Consider the following 23,920-nt stretch of genomic DNA (forward strand, 5'->3'; position numbering starts at 1 on the left):
ATCCTGGCTTGTGTCAGCAATAGCGTGGCCAGCAGGGACAGGGAAGGGATCTGACCCCTGTACTCGGCACTGGTGAGGCCGCCCCTCGATTCCTGTGTTCAGTTTTGGGCCCCTCACTACAAAAAGGACATTGAATGACTCGAGCGTGTCCAGAGAAGGGCAACGGAGCTGGTGCAGGGTCTGGAGCACAGGTCGTACGGGGAGCGGTTGAGGGAACTGGGGGGGTTCAGTCTGGAGAAAAGGAGGCTGAGGGGAGACCTCATTGTCCTCTACAACTATCTGAAAGGCAGTTTCAGAGAACTGGGGATGAGCCTTTTTAACCAAGTAATAAACGATAGGACAAGAGGGAATGTCCTCATGTTGCACCAGGGAAGGTTTAGACTGGATATTAGGAAGCATTTCTTTCCAGAACGGGTTGTTGGGCATTGGAATGGGCTGCCCAGGGAGGTGGTGGAGTCCCCATCCCTGGAGGGGTTTAAGAGTTGGGTATACATAGCACTGAGGCTTATGATGTAGTTAAGAACAGTCAGTGTTAAGTTTATGACTGGATTGTATGATTTTCAAGGTATTTTCCAACCTAGATGATTCCATAATTCAATACAGCATATATCAAGGATCGGTGATGATACTAATCATGATCAGTTAAGTCACTGTGACCCTAAAAGGCTTTTATAAAATATTTGCAAAGTTATTCTGACCCTTTTTATATTTTAAATACATGAAAATAAAAGGCAAATGAAGTTTAAGCTGAAAAAAAAAAAATTAAACCATTTTCCTTGTATAGCACGTAAACATGTACAGACTGCATAAATGCATGCATTAGAGGTCTTGTAATAGCAAAAGGAATTTTTAACAAATGTTTCCTTAATATTTTTAGCAGATACTTTGCCAATATTTACATTTAATACCTGATAGTCATTTTAATTTGCTGTCGAAAAAGTTATGTGTGTAAAACAGAAAACAAACAGCAGTAAGGGTTTGCTTTTCAGGAGTTATGGAAAAAATTATCTTTTCCACCGATTCAGTGAAATTAATCTTGCAGCTTGGATTCATGAATACTCTTCCCAGTAACCAAAGAGAAATAGGCCTTATGAAGCTTAGTAAAAGGTAGAAAATGCTTTTCTTTCATGAGGTTGTTTCTGTTCATACTGATTAATTATAAATGTTTTGCCAATGGAGTCTACTTGGGTTATCCGAGTAAAACCCCTAATTCTCTAGCAAAACACTTTAAAAAATAATGAACCAGGGAACTGGTTAATTGAAACCACTAATAACTCAACTGCACTCAGATGAATAGCAAAGGGGTTTCCACATGTAAAAATAGCTTTAACATGGCATCTTAACACACCTCTTAACAGTAAACATTGTTGTTACATTCTAGTTCTTCAGGGACCGTGCAACAGTGATCAAAGTACCCTGACAGTGAGCAGCCTTCACAGAGTTATTTTTCAGGAATTATACAGGGTAAAGTACAACCAACAGTTTTATCTATATTGTCACTTAATAAAATACAGGTTTATTTCAAGCTCCATTTTCTGCAGTACAGCTTGTCAGTCATGTTAGATTATGGTACTCTTGAAAATGTCAAACAGAAATTTGAATATGCTTGAGGCATGTCACATGTTAAAAGGTTTCCGTCATGAGCCTTTCATAATAGCTGGGGATTTTTCTTAGAACAAAATTTAACTATTACTTTAAGACTTCAAAATGCCCTTTATAATCCTGAAATTATAGATAATCAGCTGTGCCATAGCTGCACATTCCCTCCCACCTAGTGAGGATTAAAAGGAACATGTGTAAGTAATTACTTATTTCGATGAAAATACTATGCATTTGTTAAATGTAAAATGGAGTGCAAGCATCAGTTTGTATTGTCACTTCAGTTTATCTCACATTCATTGACTCATTATAATCTGGTGAACTGTGGTGTACGATATCCACCATCTGTGAAGCTATTGCACTTATTTTAAAAGCTGCCTGCTTTTCTCTTTCATCCAGGAAATATATTCCTCCTATTGTCAGCACATCTTGACAGTTGTACAAATAAATCAGATTAGTTTGGGGAACTTTTTGTTCAATCACTTTGCTTTTTCAGAATATTTGAAACCTCTTGGGCATCCAGATTTTACAAGACAAACTTCTTGTCTGGATTTAGAAGAAAGTTTAGCTATTACCATCGCCAGCTGGAATTCCCATGCTCTCACAGGTTCAGGACAAGACTGCAGGTGCTTAGATCCAATGTATTAAGCCTCTGGTAAAAAGTACGTAGCAATGTGCACTTCCTGACAGTGTTGTGACTCCTAGGACTTGTGTCACCAAGACTAACACATGCTCCTCCAGGTTCACTGGTGCTCTCTCTGTATCCACTCTTTCAGAAGTGGTTGGCTGTTTTCCAGAGCAGCCGAGCAGCAACTCAACCAACCGGGACAAGGAAAGCCTTTCTTACTGAGTAAATATCAAAGTAAGAGACAGAATTTCTATGTTATAATTTAACATACTAATTAAGAACATATTTAACAGTTAGTACGTGATGAATGCTGAGGGTTTCAGTATAGTTTCCTAAATGGGAATGTTATCACTTAACTCTTTGGAGCTCTTCCTTGTTTAAACTTTTGTTTTCTTGTTGCTTTCTAGTTGTTGACAAATTATTAGTCCGTTACAGTGAGTGTATAAGCATCAAATGTTGATCTGTCATTGTGATGAGCAGATGTTACCTTTATCAGTGGTGTCATACACCTGCATTTTAAAGAAAAATCTTTTGTCCGGCTCCTAGATGAGGCACTGTCCGCTAATCTATTCATTGCAATTAAATTGTTCCTCGTTGTTTTCCACCTTTTTGTGTTACCTTGTTGCTCTTGGCATCCCTTGTACATCTTGACTCCAGCTGAGTTTTGGCTTTTGTTGGGACATTCACCCTTGAAGTGAATTAAATGCATGTTTGTGTTTAAATATTTAAAAAAAAATGTTAATAAACAATGCATTGGACAGAGTTCTACAGCCATAAGTGGTCTACAAGGAGTCTGCAAAGATACCTCATGAGCCAAGTTCTTATGCAGACTTACACCTGCACCGTGTGAGCATCAGCCAGCATCTGGCACCTCAACCCAGTGTTGGGTCCATCCCCCAGCTCAGTTCTGCTGCCCAAAGGTAGCCTCTGAGTGCTTGTACTCCAGGATTGCTACAAGACAATGCCTTGGCTGTTTCCTATCTCATCACTAGGGAAAATCACTCCTTTACATGAAGTTGTTCTGGCATTCCTGCTTCCAGACAGTTTAGCCTGTTCTGTAGTTGGGCCTTCTTGCCCTCCATGACAGATCATTCCTTGGTCACAAATTACCACTTCTGAGCAGTTCTAATTTGAATTTCCCCTTCACTTTCCTAACAATTCCTCTCCATCCTTCTTCACCCTGGAGAAGAGACATCGGGTTGGGTGGGCTCTTAATGGCAGCCTTCCAGTATCTATAAGGATGTTATCAGGAAGATGGAGCCAGTCTCTTCACAGCACTGCACCATGGGAAGATGAGTGGACAACGAGCATAAATTGAAAGAAGAGAGATTCAGACTGGATGTAAGGAAAAGTCTGTGAGGTCATGCAAATAATGAAACAGGTTGCCCAAAAAAGTTTTTCAGTCTCCATCATTGGAGGTTCTCAAGATCTGATAGGAAAAAAACTTAAGCACCCTAGTCTGATATCACAGCTGACAGTGCTGTGAGCAGGAGGTTGGACTAGAGACTTCCAGAGGTCCCTTTCAGTATGAAATATGATACGATGCCATGATCCTGTGTAAAAATAGGGATAGGATCTGGACATGATCTATATGTTTGTTCTTTCAGAATACACGAGAATCCCAAATGTGGGATGTGTTCCAGGGTGTAGTAGCAGGCTTTCAATGGACTTTAATGGAACTTTATACCTCAGATATGTATCTGAGAACATACTATATCCCTGAAGTCTTGAAATTAAGCCCTCCTTTTCATTCAAAGTCTTACTTTATTATTATTATTATTATTACACAATGGTCACTTCTGACCTACATTTTTGCTGCTTCTAGAGGAATACTGTACCTGCTCTCACCCAGTTTCCAAGATTTCTTTTTCTACTACAGAAATATATAAGAAAAAAAACCAACCAAACAAACAAACAAAAAAAACCAGCAGATCAACTAGAATGTTTTAATCCCTGAATATTTAACTAGTAAAAGAGAAATTGGGTCTTTATATATGCTTCCTATTAAAGAAGTGCTTAAAATTCTTCAAACACTGTGTATTCAGTTTGATCTTTCAGAGGAGTATTGTGACAAGAAAATCTACAGTGTTGACAATGTTCATTAATTTTCTTAACATTTTGCTTAAATTCCCTCCTCTGGGTAATGAGTAAATAGCCAGTGAGTGTTCTGGTCTACACATGAATCCAGCAGCTGCTGACAAAAAGGAAAGAGGATGTTTTGGAAAGACTGAAATTGGTGTGCACTGCGTCTGGAAGCCTCAGGATTGTTCCCAGATAAGTATGGACAAAATGTTGTCTCAGCCTAAAAAGACCTTTTTAATGACAGTAATTTTATATATCTTTATGACATTTAATCAGTTGATTTATATTTTGATTGTATAAGGAACTGTAATTGTTCTCTACCCTGCAGAACTTCATTCCTTCTTTTCCTATTGCTATACAAAAATAGCCTCATTGGCACAGTATTTCTATGCTATACATTCGTGTAGCCTTTTTTGTTTCTTCTTTCACATCACTGCAATGAACAGTATGAAGGCTAGTCTTTCTTTTCATGCACCCCAATGTGAAAACAAGTCTTTATTTTCTTTATATTTTTCACTCAGAATTAACTTATTTTTGTCACATTTATTTTTTCATGCTTTATTCATAGAGGAAAACATCTGTCTTAAAACTGAAATGTGTCTTGGTTACTGTTCTGATGTTTAAGTCAACAGCTTAAAAAGAGACAGTTTTTTGTTAGGAAGGTTAAATTTGCAGTCATCCTGAATGAAGGTAAAGAAAAGTATGTTTGTGTAACTACTCAATTTGTGAGACAGTATAACTCTACCATACCAGGTTTTTGGGGTTTTTTTTAGAAATAAGTTAAGGTAGAGGGTGGAAATAAATTTAGTTAAAGAGGCAAATATCCAGGGAGTCTCTACTCCCAAATCTTATTATGAGCATGGAAAAACTAACTTCATCTTAGAAATAAAATAAAACAAAAGATTATGCACTTCATTATAGCATCTGAACATGTCACTGCAGGAAAAGAAGACGAGAGTAAAAGATGGCACTTGAGGTCCTGTATTTCAAAAGTCTTTAGAAAAATATATTTATCTAAGGTGGGGGTGTGAGGGGGATGGCATAAAGAGAGTCCTGATGCTCCCGAAGAAATGGGTGATATCATGGGATGACTGAAAGGTATTTGGAAAACAATTTAATTTAAGATGATTGTCTCGTTTTCACAAAGCACTGAGCTCAGTGTACATACACATAAAAACAAATATTAATATTTATTTTTCCCTTGATGGAAATGAAAATTTCAAAACCCTTATAACAGTTAATATCTTTTTAGTCTTTAATATCTCAGCAAGACTATTAAGTAAGCTGATAGATGAAATATCAATCAGTAATGTCAAAGATTCTGATTTCATTATCTTATTTCTCAGATAACAACTGTATATTCATTTCTTAAAGCTTCTCCATGTTTAACATTAAGCACCATTGAACTTTTGTTCTTCCCCCTGAACTGCTTTATTATATAAAATTCTAAAGCCAACTAGATCCAGGAAGGAGTGTGGATCTCTCAGAAGGTTCCTGGTGGATTTCATGCCTCATAACTCACATTTGAGCTAGTTAGATGCCTTCTTGCAAGGTTGATGTCCTTGGACTCTGAAGATATTGTAATGTAGACAACAGCATCCAGGGTACAGACAGGCTTCTTATCATACAGTAGATAAACATTTTGAAGGTGCTGTTCTTCAGAAATTGTAACTACATATTAATACAGGTTTGTCAAACAAGTAAGATGAATCATCTTCTTGTTCCTATTTGCCCTCACTGACTGTAGAAAGGGCCTGGATGACTTAAAGGAGAGGGCTATTTTCAAAATTGGATGCAATAAATCCAACATTTTATCCTGTCTTTATAAAAGAGGCAAGGTACTCAGCTCCTAATTTGAAACCCACTTTCATCTACAAACTAGGTAGAGCACTGTGGGATTTTTAAAAATATGTTAAGATCCTTGGATGAAAGGTACTACAGAAGTGCAAAGCTATTATCATCCTTGGCTATACGTCTGAAGCTTTTTATAACATATTTGCTATGTTATTATTTCTAATGTCATTGCTCTTTTAGTCTCAGATGACATCTTTGATGCTATCATGATTTACTGTCTAATGTTATTTTATTTAATAAGCATGTCTCCGTGCTACCTTTTAAAAATAACTGATTGATTTCATGGTGTTCTTTGATCAGTGTTCTTTTGTGAATAGCTAAACTATTAACTTTCTCAAACTGATTAATTTTATGAGAAAAAGCTTTCTAAACTCTTCCTTCATGCCTGTCTGTGTTGACCTATTAAGACAATCTATATTACCATCAAAGTATATTTTGAAAAGTCTGTCAGGACTTCAGGCTAGATAAGGACAGAAGTTACAGTGAGCAGAAACAGTCTTTCACTATACCTTCAACTAGATATTTCAACTTCCTTTGAAATGGAATTTATGCCAGATAAGGAAAAGGGCTGAATACCTTGAAATGCTTTCAATGCACAAAGAATTCTCTGTAAAGACAGAGTATTCACTTCAATATTTTGCCCTGGTGTTCATTTCTCATGGAATTTATTGGGTTTTATGTAACTTTTAAAATATTCTCATTGTAACTGATAATTGAAAGCTAAAAGAAAAACAGTTTTATCTAAACATATCAGTAATTTTCAATATTTTCCATATATGAGGCTGTAGCCATTTTCAGAGACTTCACATACACAGGAACCTATATAGCATGTATTAATTTATTTTCCTTTTGATATTAGTTCTGAATCCCATAAAAATATTTCACAAAGTGTCAGGAATATATAAATCCAGATCTGTAAATGACAAAGTTGTATTTATGATTGCTAAGAATTTGACAATATGTGTCATTGCCTAGTACTGGATAGAAATTTTTTAGAGAACTACTTAAGAGTTAAGTAAGCAGTTTTTTAAGTATTTACTTTAGCCTTTACAAGGATGCTACAGTACTTCCATTTAATACATTATATTACTTTAGCACATACTGCTAGAGTTTGCTACAATATAGAGTTTCTATTCCTCAGAATAATTGGATTTTATTTTTAATGACCTGTGTCCTCCAAATTGGGACAAAAGGTCAAATTAAATAAATAATTAAAAAAAAAAAAAAAAAAAAGCATAAAGAGAATTCCGATTCTGATAATGACATTATTTTTATCTTGAACTCTTCTGCCAGCTTCCCATCCTTCAGGTACTTGAGAAACCAGGCAGCCTGGGGAGGTGAATGTCTGAGGTGCCAGGAAACTCCCAAGCGTGTTCCTGCACAATATTTTATTCCCAAAGGACTGGAAAGCTAGTCAGTGTTGTAGGTGCCTGTGGGGAGATGTTTCCATGATGGTCAAGGAAAAACAGCAGAAGGCCAATCAACCAGCTAACCTGCTTTCAATCAAAATGGCTTTGATTCTCCAGGTTTCTGACAAGGTCAAAAATGTTCACTTGCCCAAGTTTTCAAGAACACTGAATGGTGGCAGACACTTTCTTATGGTGGACACATTCATTGGCATCTTTTCAGAGTAGAAAGCACTACATGCAGTATGCATAGGAAATGTTGTATCAATCTATAAAGACATTGGGACCTGGAGTCACAGCAGGAAGTAGCAAGGAGGAAAAATGTCTTCAAGACATTTGCAGAACAGTCCTTGCATTCCAGTGCCATTAAAAGTCATATAGTGGACAGAGAACAAGGCCCAGTCAGCATGGGTTTATGAAAGGCATGTCCTTGCCTGACAAACCTGATCTCCTTCTACAAGAGGGCGACCTGCTTATTGTATGAGGGAAAGGCTGTGGATATTGTTTACCCTGAATTTAGTAAGGCCTTTGGCACCATTTTCCACAGCATTCTCCTGGCAAAACTGGCTGCTCGTGGCTTGGATGGGCACACGCTTTGCTGGGTAAAAAAGTGGCTGGATGGCCGGGCCCAGAGCGTGGTGGTGAATGGAGTTAAATCCAGTTAGCAGCCGGTCACGAGTGGTGTCCCCCAGGGCTCGGTTTTGGGGCCACTCCTGTTTAACATGATTACTGATGATCTGGACGAGGGGATCGAGTGCACCCTCAGTCAGTTTGCAGGTGACACCCAGTTGGGTGGGAGTGTTGATCTGCTCGAGGGCAGGGAGGCTCTGCAGAGAGACCTGGACAGGCTGGAGCCATGGGCTGAGGCCAACTGGGGGAGTTTCAATGAGGCCAAATGCCGGGGGCTGCCCTTGGGCCACAACAACCCCCAGCAGCGCTACAGGCTTGGGGAGGAGTGGCTGGAGAGCTGCCAGTCAGAGAGGGACCTGGGGGGGTTGTTGACAGCCGGCTGAACATGAGCCAGCAGTGTGCCCAGGGGGCCAAGAAGGCCAATGGCATCCTGGCTTGTGTCAGCAATAGCGTGGCCAGCAGGGACAGGGAAGGGATCTGACCCCTGTACTCAGCACTGGTGAGGCCGCCCCTCGATTCCTGTGTTCAGTTTTGGGCCCCTCACTCCAAAAAGGACATTGAATGACTCGAGCGTGTCCAGAGAAGGGCAACGGAGCTGGTGCAGGGTCTGGAGCACAGGTCGTACGGGGAGCGGCTGAGGGAACTGGGGGTGTTTAGTCTGGAGAAGAGGAGGCTGAGGGGAGACCTCATCGCCCTCTACAGCTCCCTGAAAGGAGGGTGCAGAGAGATGGACATGAGTCTTTTTAACCAAGTAAAAAGCGATAGACAAGAGGCAATGGCCTCAAATTGTGCCAAGAAAGGTTTAGACTGGATATTAGGAAGCATTTCTTTCCAGAACAGGTTGTTGGGCGTTGGAATGGGCTGCCCAGGGAGGTGGTGGAGTCCCCATACCTGGAGGTCTTTAAGAGTTGGGTTGACATAGCGCTGAGGGATCTGGTGTAGTTGGAACGGTCAATGTTAGGTCAATGGTTGGACTGGATGATCTTCAAGGTCTTTTCCAACCTAGACAATTCTGTGAAATGATACAGTATAGCAGTCTCTTCAGCTTGATAGTGTTTTGAGAAAATATATGAGAGAAAGATACTTCACAGTTTGGAAATATTGTGATGCAAAGCCAATGGCTTAGGTCTTTAAATTTAGACTTGATAATTAATTTCCAAACATCAGGACCTAGTTCCAACCCATGTAAATTTACATTTTTAAAAATATTGCCTAAATAAGTATCACAATTTCTTATAGGTTATCACTAAACTCAGTGTGAAATAGGGAAACTTTTCAGATGCCTTCTGGATGTTACCAGCCTGTTTCTCTGACTGCAGCACAAGGTAGGTTGTGGAAGGAGGGCTTAACCCAGGTTCTTGTGGCATGGAGTCAACAGAGAGCCAAGCCAGGAAAAGATTAATGCCAGAAGAACAAACCAGGGACTCTGTAGCTTAGTAATAGCACTGCAGCTCCATCAGAGGTCACTTGTAGAAGTGGATGAAAACTGGTGAGTGGGAAACGGTTTCTGCTTTCTCCAACTGTCCTCCAGAATTTTGCATAATTGTATTAATTAAACCAGAGTCAAAAAAAAAAGACTCTGCAATGCAGAATTATGCTAATAGCATAGGGACACTGGGACCTCCTCCTAGTTTTGGTATGCAGCAGCCATTTATCAGTGCTCTCAAGCCACAGTGTGCTGAGGTATGAGGAAATGAATATTGGCAGAATTTGCCAGCACTGCGCCTTAAGTTTGATTTCCATTTCCTTCACTTCAGAAATAAAGGGACTTTAACAGCTATAAATGGTGACAATGTATCAAGGTCTGTTTTTTTTCTGGAATTCTCTTTGTTCTGTAGAATATTGTCAGAAAAACTGCAACTATACAGGTTTTAAGCCTTGCCTGCAGTGAACAGCCTTTTTGAATATTAATGAGAACACACGCACAAAATAAAATTTCAGGAGGAAGTTATGATTGGGCTAAAATGAAAGAAAATAATTCTTTTGCTACAAACAATGAACAAGTTAATGATCTTCCATTGCTTATAATAAATAAATCAAATAAACAAATGTAATAGATGACTGATTTTAAAAATATTATTTAGAAATAAGTAGAAAACCCAGGTAAATAAGTTTTTATTATATAAAGTAAAATATTGCTCCTATTAGCAAAATGAGCCATGAGAAAGAATTTACTGCAAAAAGTATGTTCATATGCTAAGAAGCATCATGACATTGAATCAGGACAGCAGTGGCAAACTTGCTTGTAGTACTGTCACGGGTTAGGGCAGCTGTACAAGCTACAGCAGCTTATTTAGTCCATTTGCTTCACCTACAGCTATAAAACCTCAGATTCCAGGTGACTATATGGAGAAACTACCAGCAATATCAATTTCATGGAGCAACTGCAGAGAGCCCTGGGATTACATTTCTGGAATTACTTTTTTGTGAAATTTCATACATTTTTATTTCAGTCTGGCTTGGACCAGGAAGGTAGTTTTGCTTTCTGGCCAGCTATAGCCTGGAATGGCACTTTGGAATACATCAATATTTTCTTTGGTTTTTACTAATACAGGCAACATAGAGTTTTAGAGGCTATGAAGGATGATGTTGATTAAATAGATTATTCCTATTCCATTTATTTAATAATATCCTGTACAAAGGTTTGATTTATTGTAGAGATACTGTGCAGTCTTATTCATTTATTTTATTTATAACATTTTGTTAATGCTTGGCTACTGTGGATGAATACAAAAGATAGTCTGGGCATCTGTATTTTAATGTTGACATGATTACATGTGACTACAGGGAGTGAAGTCAAGGGGAAAATGTTGTTGATATTAAACAAAAGAGAAATTCCTCTAGCAACATCTGGGATAAAGTGAAGGTTGCATAACTTAGAGCTGCCCACAGTCACACTGAATTTTCATTATGTCTGCTAAAAACACTTGATCACCCTGTAGTGAACTTTGTGAATCTTGTTAGTCTCTGTAGGGTGGCTACAGAAATATTTAGACATTTGTCATCATGTTTCATGGAGCCCAAGATCTACTTCCAACAGAGCTGTCCCCAGCATGATTACCATCTTCTGCAACTATTGTAATACAGGTGACCAGATATTTTTTGTTACTTCACATTGCTTTAACAATGTTGATGCGGTTTCATGTGGTATATCCCTTCAGATGTTGGTAGCTGCACTGAAACTTATCTTTCTAGAGAACACATTTATATTTTGCAATATTAAGAGGTACTGACTTGGCTTTGGCCCAATAAATTGTGTTTTTGTAGGGAAAGCCCCATTTTCCTACATTTTTTTCTTCCCATTTTGGAACCATTTTATGAAAGTACACTATTTCTGAAAATAGTAGTGTGTCATGAAGTTAAAAGAAAAGGAAAATATCATGGAAGGAAAAATAAGTATTTCATATCCTGAAAACATATGAAGTTTTGAATAAAGACATTTTGCTTGGGAAAAAAAAAAAAAACAACAAAACAAAACAAAACAAAAAAAAAAAAAACCAAACAAACAAAAAACGGAAAATAATTCTGAAACAACTATTTTCTAGTTTTAAACCAGGCATTTTACTGGTGTTATTAAAATAATTTTTCCATGGTCCTCGTTTGAAGAGCAAATTTGTTCATTTTTAGGGAATAGCAAGCAATGGGGTAGAAAGAAAGGATGGAGAGCAACAAAATTCTGTGATGCAAGGCATTCTGTGCATAATGCTTTATATTTTGGTGGGTTGTGTAGATTGTCAGTTTATGGTATGGCAGCAAACCTAATTCCTCAATGGACACTGAGGAGTTTGCTCCTTTTATATATCTTAGCAAAGCATTTTGAAAAAAAAAAACTTCAGCCATACTCCAAGGACCACTGAAGTTAATCATGAGAATTGTATGAACAGTGAGTCTGCTCCAACCAATCTGTTCCAGGTCCACTCTTAAACCTTTTGGCCTCACTGTATCAGGAAAAAGCAGATATATCCCACTCCTGCATGAATGCTGAGGACTGCATGAAGGCAGGACCTCACATTGTTATTCTTTCCCTTACATGAGTGAAGAGGAGATGGAGAGCCTTTGGGCTGATAAAGGCACAAAGAGGCATCAGATTTACATGTTGACAAAGGACAGAAGTCTCAGTTTTACTTGTGGGGTGGTTTTACTTACTCTAACATGAAATTTGGATGGTCAAGGCTTGAGGCGCTTCTGCAAAACATGTTTGTATTGAAAGGACAAGAAAGACTAGCAATTCTAGTCAGTGACATAATATAATTGACTCAGTTCTCTCCACATTTCTCAAAAAACATGCAAAAATTCACCTTTTTTTTTTTTTTGTGAAAAATTCAAACCTGTTGAACTCTAGATATATATTCTAACCCTTGGACTGGAAAATTTTCAATAATCAACAGGTTAGTGGTAAACCAACAAGAACAAGAAAGTTTCCTTAGTAACATGTTGCCTCAGCGCTCAGTTTCTTCAGCAGTTATTCATAGTCAAGGGGTCAGATTTCTGCAGTGTCTGATCAGCAATATGCAGACATAAGTCTTACACATTACATGGGAACCAGTTTCTTACTGGTCTTAAATGTACAATACTCTTAGGTACTCTTCTCCAAAAGGCTACAAAAGGAGGATTAGAAGCAGAAGTGATAAATCTCATTACTCTCTTTAGATGGAAGTGAAAGAGATTAGAGTCAAGCTTTCTGAGAAAGGACATCTGCTAGCCTACATGCTGTCTCAGGGGCTCTAGAGCCCCTGAAATGGGCCTCAGTGCCTTCAAGTGGAACCAACCTCCTCTCCAGACACTGGTACATTTGTAAACACCAACATTTAGACCCTTCTATCTAGCTGTGTTAAACCAAACTCCTACTTCAGCATAGGAGCTTAATGCCATTGTAAGTATTTGAGAGCATCTCTCCAGGCCTTCAGCAGACTCCCACCAGGCTTCAGGCCCTCCACGCATCCAGCCTTGGGAAAGTGACTGTGTTACAGCTGTTGAATTTAGCCTCTTGCAGCTGGTTGACTGAAATACTCTCTGACACCATTAGCTTTATTGACCATTGACTAGTCAATTGTGAATGCTGACGTCTTTGTCTAGTTGTCCAGACACAGATCGATAATGCCATGTGAAATGTCCTGGGATGTGAGAGCTATCTGGATGGGACTGGCATATATGACACAGGACTTGTAGGAAATCAGCTGGAAGCCAGGTGAGCTACCTGATGCAGAGCAAGTGACACAAAGCAACTGTGAATGGGCTGCTGAATCATGCTTTCAGGGGGGTTCATGGAGACCTAAATCCCATGAGACTTTGGAAGGAAGAAAACAGTGACATTGTTATTCAAATATCTTTTGGTGTCCTTTCATGCCTATTGGAAAATTAGATTTTGATCAGCAGTCTCTGAGAGCATCTTCATTCTAGATGCATAGTTTGGTACAAAAGATTGGTATCTCTGAGTAGCAAATAATTTTTGTAAGGAACTACATGATCTTTATTTGAAATTTTTAGTCATCAATATTAACATGAAGGGATTGTGATTAAAAATATATTTCAAAGTTTCTAGTATGATTTATTCAGAATCGCAAAGTTGAACTGAATAGTAGTAATTTTTCTTTTCAAGGAAGTGTTCGAGGAAGTCTTTGACTTACTCTTTTTGTATATGTCAAGCTCACCAGAAAGCAGAAAAGCCTTTGGTCAAAAACTCTGGGTCACAACTCAGAGTCTTACATAAAAACGTAATGCCCACTATTCACTTTCTTCCGTAGTTCATCTAACATTTGCCTGACAGCCTAATCTCAAATTGTTTGGTTCTTTACTTTTTGAATTTGTGTCTTGATGAATCTATTATGATTTTTTTTGAACTAGCATGCATAGTTCAGTCAAATTGAGTTGCTTTCCTGTTTAACATTTTAAGATTATTTTATTTTATTTTATTTTATTTTATTTTATTTTATTTTATTTTATTTTATTTTATTTTATTTTATTTTATTTTTTCTTTTAATGCTCTCAGAGCCCTCTAGGCACTGGAACAAATTGATGAAAAGTAAATTATTAACGTACGTTCAGTCAGGCATAACTCATCAGCCCAATTTAAAGTCATTATTTCTTATATAAATAAATATTGTATATATTTGAATATTTACTATAACAGTTTATGGAGTAACTCGGATACAGAAAGAGTATCTGAAATGGTGTATTCAGCTCCAGCAGGTATCAGGTCAAGGTCTCTAGAAAGGGAACGATGAATAGGTGAGAAACAGATTTTTTTATGGTAAATTGGTTTGTGGTGGCTCAAAAAGGTCATAATGATCTGTTGTGATGATGAGGTTAAAAAGCTTGCTCCTCTTAGAGCATTTAATTTCTAATTTGAACCTTATCAAACAGTTTTTCCAAAATGTGCTTAATGACTGGATGAGAAGCTAGAGAGCATGTAGGTCTTCTACCTCATTTGTTAAAGTTTACCTGTGACTAATACTGTGTCAATGGAAAGAAATTAACTGTGTGACAGGATTGTGGAAAGATGCCCATAATTAATAATTTGGCAAAAGTTTCTCATTGATATATTCTAGGAAAACACACCAGTGCCAACATTTTGTCCTTAGAAATATATTAAAAAGAAACATCAGTAAAGATAAAACTACTAATACTTTCTTTGAGGTCTTCTTCAGATACCATACTTTTTTTTTTTTTTTTTTCGTCAATAAGATCTTCCAAGGAAGGAAATTAAAGGTAACGGAAGTTATAACAAGTCAATGCTGGAATACCCTTCTATTTCTCTTTGTGAAATTCACTACTTGAAAAATATTTTTGAAACTGCTGGTTTAATTTTAATTTTCATATATCAACTCCAAAACTGAACAGAAATAAAAAATATCTTTGGTTTGTTGTTTGTGAGAATCCCTCTTAGATTCCTCTTTTTTCCAATTCCATTTACATCTCTTTTTTCTTGCCTTTATTTTATCCTAAACAAGGCATGATTTTTTTTAAAAAAAAAAAGAAAATTTATAGCAAACTTTGAAATATTTTTTATAATTTTAAAACTGACAATCATACCTCTCTTGCAATACCTGAGAGCTTACCATTATTTAAATATTGCTAACTCAAAATCTAACAAAAAAACAGAATGAGAAATTATTATGAAAAATAAATGTGCATATTGCTCTCAAAATGAAGCTTATAAACCTCTTTGAAAACAGTCTATAAACCTGAGAAAAATAGATATTCATGGAATATTGCTAATATCTCTGCAGTCATAAGTTTTACACATGTGTAAATCAAGATATCAAAAAGATTTTATGCTAAAATATAAAATAGTAAAAAGGGATGTGAACCTTCAGATTTATGAGAGATTGCTAACATGAAGGAACTGAAAAGCTGGCAAAACATCAACAGCTATCCTTTTCCTTCCAAGTACTATGAAAAAGATAAAGCAAATGAGATGCCTAAATAAATCCAGCAGACACCAGAAGGAAGACCTCTACCACTTAGGATATGATTATGTTTTGCATTGGATGACTTTGCTCAGTCAATAAGGAAAAAGCTTTTCATGCTAAAAAGTGACAGCGGCTAATCAAAATATTGGCAAGCTCTCAGACTGAAGTATCAGCTTCGTATGCAAATTGTAGGAGAGTATAATTATTAAAAGACATTTTTTGAAGATACCAGTGAAATAGAATAATCTTACGTCTGTTCTCATTGATGGGACATGACATACATTTCTTCAACTCTCTTCAGGGTTTAGCTGGGATTGTATGATTAAACCTGCAGGTTCTAAATCTAATACTGTCTCTTCCCTGTATTTTCATACCCAGATACTTAATTTTAACATTTAAGTACTCTATTTGTATTATAAGTAATGGTTGATTAAAAATAAAAATGTTAGTTACTAATGTACCAAGAAAATATTTTTGTAACTTTTCATTTTAAGACAACATCAGGAAATCACTCAAGTGTTTGAAGTTCTAAATTCTTTTCCATGCTCATCTTTGTACCATTTTCCTGTAAAAAAATAATAAAACATTTGACAATTTCAACACAACACTTAGTTTAGTTTATGTACCACAACATATAGAAGCAGTAGTATTTTAGACACCCTATACCATAGAAGAAAAGAAGCTGACTTTGGATTTCATGTTATGAGAAAGCAAATACACATTCTAGAGATTTTACAGTGGTTAAGAAGGACTCTTCTCCCTGAAAACTCTGTCTAAGAATTATTTTTCTAGGATAATAAGGCCTTTCCTATGGCATGTGGAGAATTGGATGTAGCTGTGGAGTGAGATTTATGCCATTTGCCTTAGCTACCTGTTTAAACTCCCTCTAGAAATGTCCATTGTCCTCCTATAGAAGATTCCCAGTGATGTGGCTTAGATTTGGTTAGCTGAAATTATTTTATTTACAGCTTTTCATTTTTATGATGTTTTGGTTGTTTATTTTAAACAAGAACTGAGTAAAGATGGTTATGAGACATAAAGATGACAGTGCATTTTCTTTTGCAAAATAAATTAGCAGCATTACTAAGATTAAGCCCATATTGGGAGGAAAATGGCTGTAGTGACTGGCAGTTTATGGAATTGAAAGGGATTTCTAAACACCACTTATTTGTATGGGGTTTGGTGGATGCTTTTCTGAATTCTAAGTTGACATCTGACTTTTAAATTAATGTTTCAGTGATGATAAAAATCCTGTTATGATATTTATAGAACAATGGTTGGCTGTGAAGAGGTTAATGAAATTTTTGTTGGCCAAGCAAAGTTAAGAAACTCTTTTCTGTCCTGCCTCACCCACAAGAGATTTGAGACCTGAAAGGTGATACTTGGAAGGGGAAATATCAATTGTTTCTGAAGCCAGACTAAGTAACAGGAAACCATAAATAGAGACAATTTTTGGAGATGTCTTTGAAGTACTATAATGCTAAAATTTCCTTATTAACCTAGAAAGTTCAACTTGAGAAAGCAAACAGCTACTCTGAGAGCTTTCAAAGATGAACAAATCTCTCAGTCAATACTAAAAGACTTTAAACAATTCTTGCAAGAGAACTATTTTACTAGGCATCAAAAGCTTACATAAATATTAGAGATCTGTTGAAGATGACTGGGTCCTCCCTGTAATTTCTTGCAAACTCACGAGTGTTACAAACCATCTAGAAATCACAGATCAGAAGTAAAATAAGTGCTAGGTCTCTTTGTTCTCCAAATGAGGTACCTGAGAGACAGACATAACATAAGGCTTGACACTAAACATTCAGAGTAAGTCATTTCTGCTAGACCATGAAGGCTGTGTGCCTGTGGAATAATAAAAAGTGCTGCAGCTTCTTTCCTCATATTTCTGGCTCTTGTTTATTAAAGAAACATGAGAAAGAATTAAACATTGGATTGGCAAAACTGAGTTTCTAATTGCCTTTAGAGTTTGTGCATCAATCTTTTACCAACAGAATTATTATAATCTCAGCCAATTCTTTCAGGTTGCGTGGACAGAGCGTTCAATGTTTTAAAAAAAAGTCTCTCTGACAAGCACTGCCAAATTAAAATCCACATAAAAATGAGTAACACTGCTGAGGGGAAAAATGTAATTTCATAATTTCAAATTTAAAGCTACATTTCATTCCCTTCTAAAAAGATAGGTTTGTGGGTACTTAATGGGTGAAGCAAACAACAAAAAAGAGCTGATATTACAAATCCTTTGGAAGGCTAAAGGCTGGTATAGATTACCCCAAAAGCTTTATTGTTTAGGCAGGGTCCCACAAAAATATGATCCATATAAGACTCACTTTAAGAATGCACTCCTTGTCATATTTTCTCTCCCAGAACAAAAGATTAAACTTACCCTTGTAACTCAACTACTGGGAGCCCACCTGCTGAAAATATTTGAGCAAATCTGACAGGAGAGGTAAGAAAGGTTGTTTACCTGTGGGTTGCATTGAGTGCTCATTCCCTCTGCACTATTGAAAGGAGGTTTTGGAGGTTTCTGCCCTGGAAGATTAGAAAACTGACAGTGGAAGTAGAGGCAGTGCATTTGTTACCATATCTTTGTGTGGTTGTTTGCTCTTGCATTCTTCCCGTGATTTTTGAGATGCACAGGTGAAACACATGTGATTCTCTGTTCATCCATACCTTTTGCAGTGCCAGCCCTAGAGGAATATGTGAAAAACCTTTCACAACCCTTGTACATATCAGGTTGTGGTAGCTTTTTTTTCTTGCAGTAGGTCTTCCAATAGTAGTTCTTCCATCTATAAGAAGTAAATACCAGACAATCAGTTCCTGGGCTGTAAAAGAATTACATGTAAGTTTTACAGATTTAACTTGAGAACTGTTAACATTTTTCAGACCCAAAAAACTTTTAGTTATTAGAGTTGAATAAAATGTACTAACATTTGGTCTCACTCCAAGTTATTTGGAAAGTTGTTACTTGTCTAATAGCTTCAGCTGAGGTACAGACTAGCAGATCACAGCTCATGCTATTAAAATAGGCTGGATGAACTCAGTGTATTTCCTAATTGGTTGTTTCTAGTGAGCCAAAGGACAGATCCTAAAGGAGACTTAGAGCAGGTTGTGTTCCTTTATTTGTTATAGAGACTGAGGGTCCACAGCCTCCAGCTAAACAGGAGAGACTTTATGTAGAAACGACGTGGGGCCTTATGCTGTGCCAGCTCCTATTAATGTGATAGTTTGCTTTACCCAGAAAATTTGTAGCTCACTTTTCCAGGGCACCAGATCTGAATTTTAAAAATTAATTTTAGACGGTCAGTTCCACTGGGTCTCTGTCAAGGTCCCAGTGCAGAACAACAGATCACAAATGGCTCAGTCAGACCCTACACTTCCCTGGCAGGAAGGGGGAATTGTTGCCAAAGAGCAAAACTAATAAATACCAAATAGTGAATGCTTGAAGACCATAAGTTTCTCTATGCAAGGCTGTGAACTAATGTCACTGGCCTCTCCCTCCTCCTGCACACCCGGTATTTCCCCTAGAACAGCTATCTTACATTGCTGCAGACAAAATTTTCTAAATAAAAGAAAAATTGTTAGCACATTATCTGAAAGATCTATTTCCTTATTTTTGTTTTCTTTTTGCTTTTTCTTATATTTTCAGACAACTATTCCCAAACTGTATTTCCTTCTTCAAGTACCTGAATACCTGCACTTATAGCAAGACTTGTGTGGTATTAGTTGAAGGAAAACCAATCATTCAACCAGTCCATGCTGCTTCTAATACAGGGGCACTTGCATCATCCACCAACAAAGATGGTTATAACCTCCAAACCCGTAAGTTGAGATAAATTTCTCCCTATTGTTTCTATCACAGTCACAAAACTTCCCACTTCCCAAATTTGGTATACCCTATTAATAGTTTGCTTTTAATTAAAAAGGGCTACATAAAATGTTCTTTACTTGCTGTGGAAGTTTTGTCCCATGATAACTTGCATTTGAGTATAGGAAACAATCAACCAAAAATTAATCACTAGAAGCAATAGATTAGTGGAGGCAAATTAAATGGAAACAACTTCCCTTATGAGTAAAGAAAACTACTTAAAATGTAGCTTTTCAGGCAGAACAAGAAACATTAGTATTTGGCAAATAGGATTCTCATTTTAAGATAATATATTTTGTATAATGTTTGAGAAGCTTAGTAATTATTTTTTTCTGTACTAACATGGTAACATATGCTACAGGATGTAATACAAGGGTAATGCCTAGGTAATCTATAATCAGAGTCAGATTTGGTATAAATGTGAATATTAGAGCATTGTCTCCCTTGCAGTTATTATTATGACAAGCTTTCCATATAAAAGTTGTATATATAATTGGAAAAATATGTTCTAATTCTGCTTCCTAGATGCAATTATTTTGAAGGATTTTTCTTTCCTGAACACCTTGCAAGATAGTTATTGGTTTTCTGATGAGACACAGAGGACTTCAGCATTTAAAACAAATACTTTTAGATTTAGTTTATATAAATACTTTATAATAAATACCTTCTTAGAATCCAATAGACAAATAGACACCTTATAAATACTAATTCATGCTAAAAAAAATGTAGCATACATCTCTATGGTGAATAAAAAGAGGAAGCTGATTTTTATTTTCTTTGAATTCCCTATTGCCCCTCCTGGCTGATCTAGGAGAAGTGATAGGTTTTAAGATACATTTTCAGGCTGTCCTTAAAGCACTCTATGCTCTTTTTTTTTCCTCAGTCTTTAATAATACTGATAGACTATGAGCTGCTCAGTCCTCTGAGTTGGAGGACCACAACTGTGGGAATAATGATTTTTCATTTGTGGACAGTGAAATTGTAAGGGACGGGTTGTATCTGTTAAAAGCTCCGAAGTCCATGGGGCCTGATGGGATTCATCATAGAGTACTGAAGTAGCTAGCAGAAGTTACAGCAGAACCCCTCTCAATCATCTAACAAAGGTCATGGGAGTCTGGTGAGGTCTGCAGATGCATTCTAGGGTGCATTATACACACTATAACCAGCTGGTAAGTTGATTATCTGGCTGTATTTAGTGTTGGCGTGACCTCACCTTGAGTACTGTGTTCAGTACTGGGACCTGCAACTTGAGAAGATTGTGAAGGTACTTGAACACATCCAGAGAAGGGCAACAAAGCTGGTGAAAGGTCTGGAAGGCATGTCCTGTGAGGAGCTGTTAAGGACTCTGGGTTTGTCTAGTTTGGAGAAAAGGAGGCTGAGGGGTGACCTCATCACTCTCTACAGCTTCCTGGGGATGTGATGTGAAGAGGGAGGTGCTGATCTCTTCTCCCTGGTATCCAGTGATAGGATACGTGGGAACGGTTCAAAGCTGCATCAGGGGAGGTTTAGACTGGACATTAGAAAGCCAATGAGTGGGTGGTCAAACACTTCAACAGCCTTCCTAGAGAGGTGGTTGATACCCCAGGTCTGTCTGTGTTTAAGAGGCATTTGGACAATACCCTAATAACATGACTGAACTTTTGGTGAGCCTTGGAGTTGTCAGGGAGTTGGACTGGATGACTGTTGTAGGTTCCTTCCAAATTAAATATTCTACTCTATTCTACTCTGCTCTGCTTTGTTCACTCACATTTGTGAATTGGTCTTTGCCAGAAACAAGCTGATTGTAAAAATTCTTTCTGGGAACTTGGACACTTCTAATTATACACTATTGCCAGAAAAGAAGGATCTTCAGTGTTTAGGATAGAGTTATGTTATTAGACATGCAGGTCTGATACATGCTGAGTTACAGAAGCTGTGGGATATGTAATTTTAGGGAAAGATTAAAGTTGCCTGTCTGCTCATCTCAGAAAAAGACCATACTATGTAATTACAGAAACTGTACATAGAAACTATGCAGGCAGTAAAAATGATGTTGCTCTTGGTAATATCAAAAAGTACAAATCTGCAGAAAAAGCCAGGTACACATCAACAGTATCCCTTCGGTTTGTCTCATGCTCCAGCACATGTATTATCACGTGTTAAGACCTTGGTTCTCTACAATAGATTTTAGATCCAGTCATATAAGTCCCACTATCTGCCATGAGGCAAAGCTTGAAGCTTTCTCTTGGAATCAATGGCAAAATACTCTGGGTTTAGAATCAGCTGCCAGAGGTAATATGATTTCTGTTGCTACAGATGTATATAGTGTTTATGTGTATACATCAAGCTATAGGGTGTATATGGTTTGTTAGGTTTTAAATCAACAATACAAAGTCAAAGGCAGTTCTTAGATAAGAAAAGTAGCATGAAAAGTTAATTATTCATGCATGCTAATAAATCCATAAATTGGTGGAAAACAGTGCTTCCTTTGTTCAGTATTAGAAAACTATTTTTTCCAGAAACATTTTATCTGTAGAAACTCCAAGACCCAAGAAGCAGAACTTCAAAGATAATTAGGTACTTAATCAGCCAGTCAGCTGCCTGAGAGAGGCAGAAGCTCTTAATATCTTCCTCTCCCTGGAAGTTAAGTGTCTAAAAGTTAGCATCTAGTTTAAGAAAGCCATGATGTGGCTTTCCATTTGCAATGGATGTAATGCAGCACCCCCGGAGCACTGTTCATCTTAACTGTTGGAAAGATCTTCCAGTACAGGAAGAGTCTTCTTGTGGAGTCTTTTATTTATTTTTTCCTCTTCACTGACTATAAAAGAAACGTTTTAAGCAGATAGATTAATTGACTCAAACCTTGAACCAGTCAGGTCTCACCAAATTAAATGTTTTGCCCAACCCCCAGATGTCTTGGAAGAAAACAAATTCCTCCACTTTCATGTTGGTAATGCAAGCAGTGTGTATAAACAATTAACTGTAAAAGATAAGTTTTCTCAGAGAGAGACACAGGTGTTGCCAATACAAACCAGGAATTAAATGAAGAGTAAAATGATACAACTTTGGGAAATATGCAGCTAGTGGGGTCTGAAATGTTACCCTTCCTTTTGATCTCCACTCACAATATTTTGGTTTTTTCAATGCCCCAATGAGTATAAGACCCATGTTCAATGCTCTCCTCTAAAGAAGTTACAACAAAGCCATTATCATGACTCTTGTCAAGATAGCTGTAAAGGATGCATCCAGTTCTGGCAAGACCTATGCATAGCTGGATGATTTTCAAGTCCACAGTTTCACTTTTTTCCAGATAACTGATTAATTACCTTGTATTTTGGAAAACTAAACAGTTATTTCTTACTCTCCTGGTTTTCCTCCCTGCGATCTCAAATTTTATTAAGAAGGACCAATTTAATCAAAAACTGATCTCTAAAAGAAATAGATAAGATGAAGCAAACAGGAAGTATGTCAAATATATTCAAGACCTGAGAATTGTACTGCAATTTTTTCTGAATAGCAAGAGATCTCTTAATGAAATCATATTTTTTGTCATACTTAGAAATAATCCATGCATAAATTGGTCTATATTACATTCAGGAAAATAAAATGCATCTTGTTACATCTTTAATAAGATGCTAATTTTCACAATATCACATTATTGCAAGCAGCACAGAAATGCAATTCATCTTATGCAACTTTCAAGAAATATCTATATCAAAAAAATGAATAAATATATTATAAAGAGATCTGGCTTCTAATTATTGCAATTAATATAGTGTTTAGAGCTATTTGAAAACATGTATCTTTTAAAATAGTTGGTATTGTTAGTGATCTTTTTATTGATAGTACTGATGGTTTGAGAATATTTCCATGCGACAACTATAAAAAGTTGCTGTGGGTTAACCCTGGTGGGCAGCTGAGCTGCTCCCTCACTTCCCCCCACCAGCCCAAATGAAAAAGAGGGAGAGAAAAGGAAGAAGAAAAACAAGAAAACTTGCAGGTCAAATTGGAGGAGAAAAAAAAAAAAAAAAAAAAAAAGGCAATCACTCGCCATCTCCTACAGGTTGACTGATGTGCAGCCAGTTCCTGAGCAAAAGATGGTTCACCCTCCTAAAACCTCCTCTTTTCCCTTTCATTGCTGATCATGCCATTACATCATATGGAATATCTCTTTGGTTAGTTAGGGTCATCTGTCTACTTGTGCCTGCTCCCAAGCTATTGTGCAGCCCCCAGTCTATTCACTGGGGCGGGCAGAAATGAGAAACTAAGAAGGACTTGATGCTGTGCAAACACTGTTAAGCAAAAGCTAGAACATTCGTGTGTTACCAGTACTGTTCTGTCCAAAAATCTAAAACACAGCACCATATGAGGTGCTATGAAGAAATAAGCTCTATCCTGGATAGGACAACAGTCAAACTGTCAATATCTCTTCTTAAATATATGTACTCAGGGTTTT

This window comes from Athene cunicularia (assembly GCF_003259725.1).
Source record: "Athene cunicularia isolate RWA chromosome 3 unlocalized genomic scaffold, athCun1 chr3_part1, whole genome shotgun sequence".
In the NCBI taxonomy this organism is placed as follows: domain Eukaryota; kingdom Metazoa; phylum Chordata; class Aves; order Strigiformes; family Strigidae; genus Athene; species Athene cunicularia.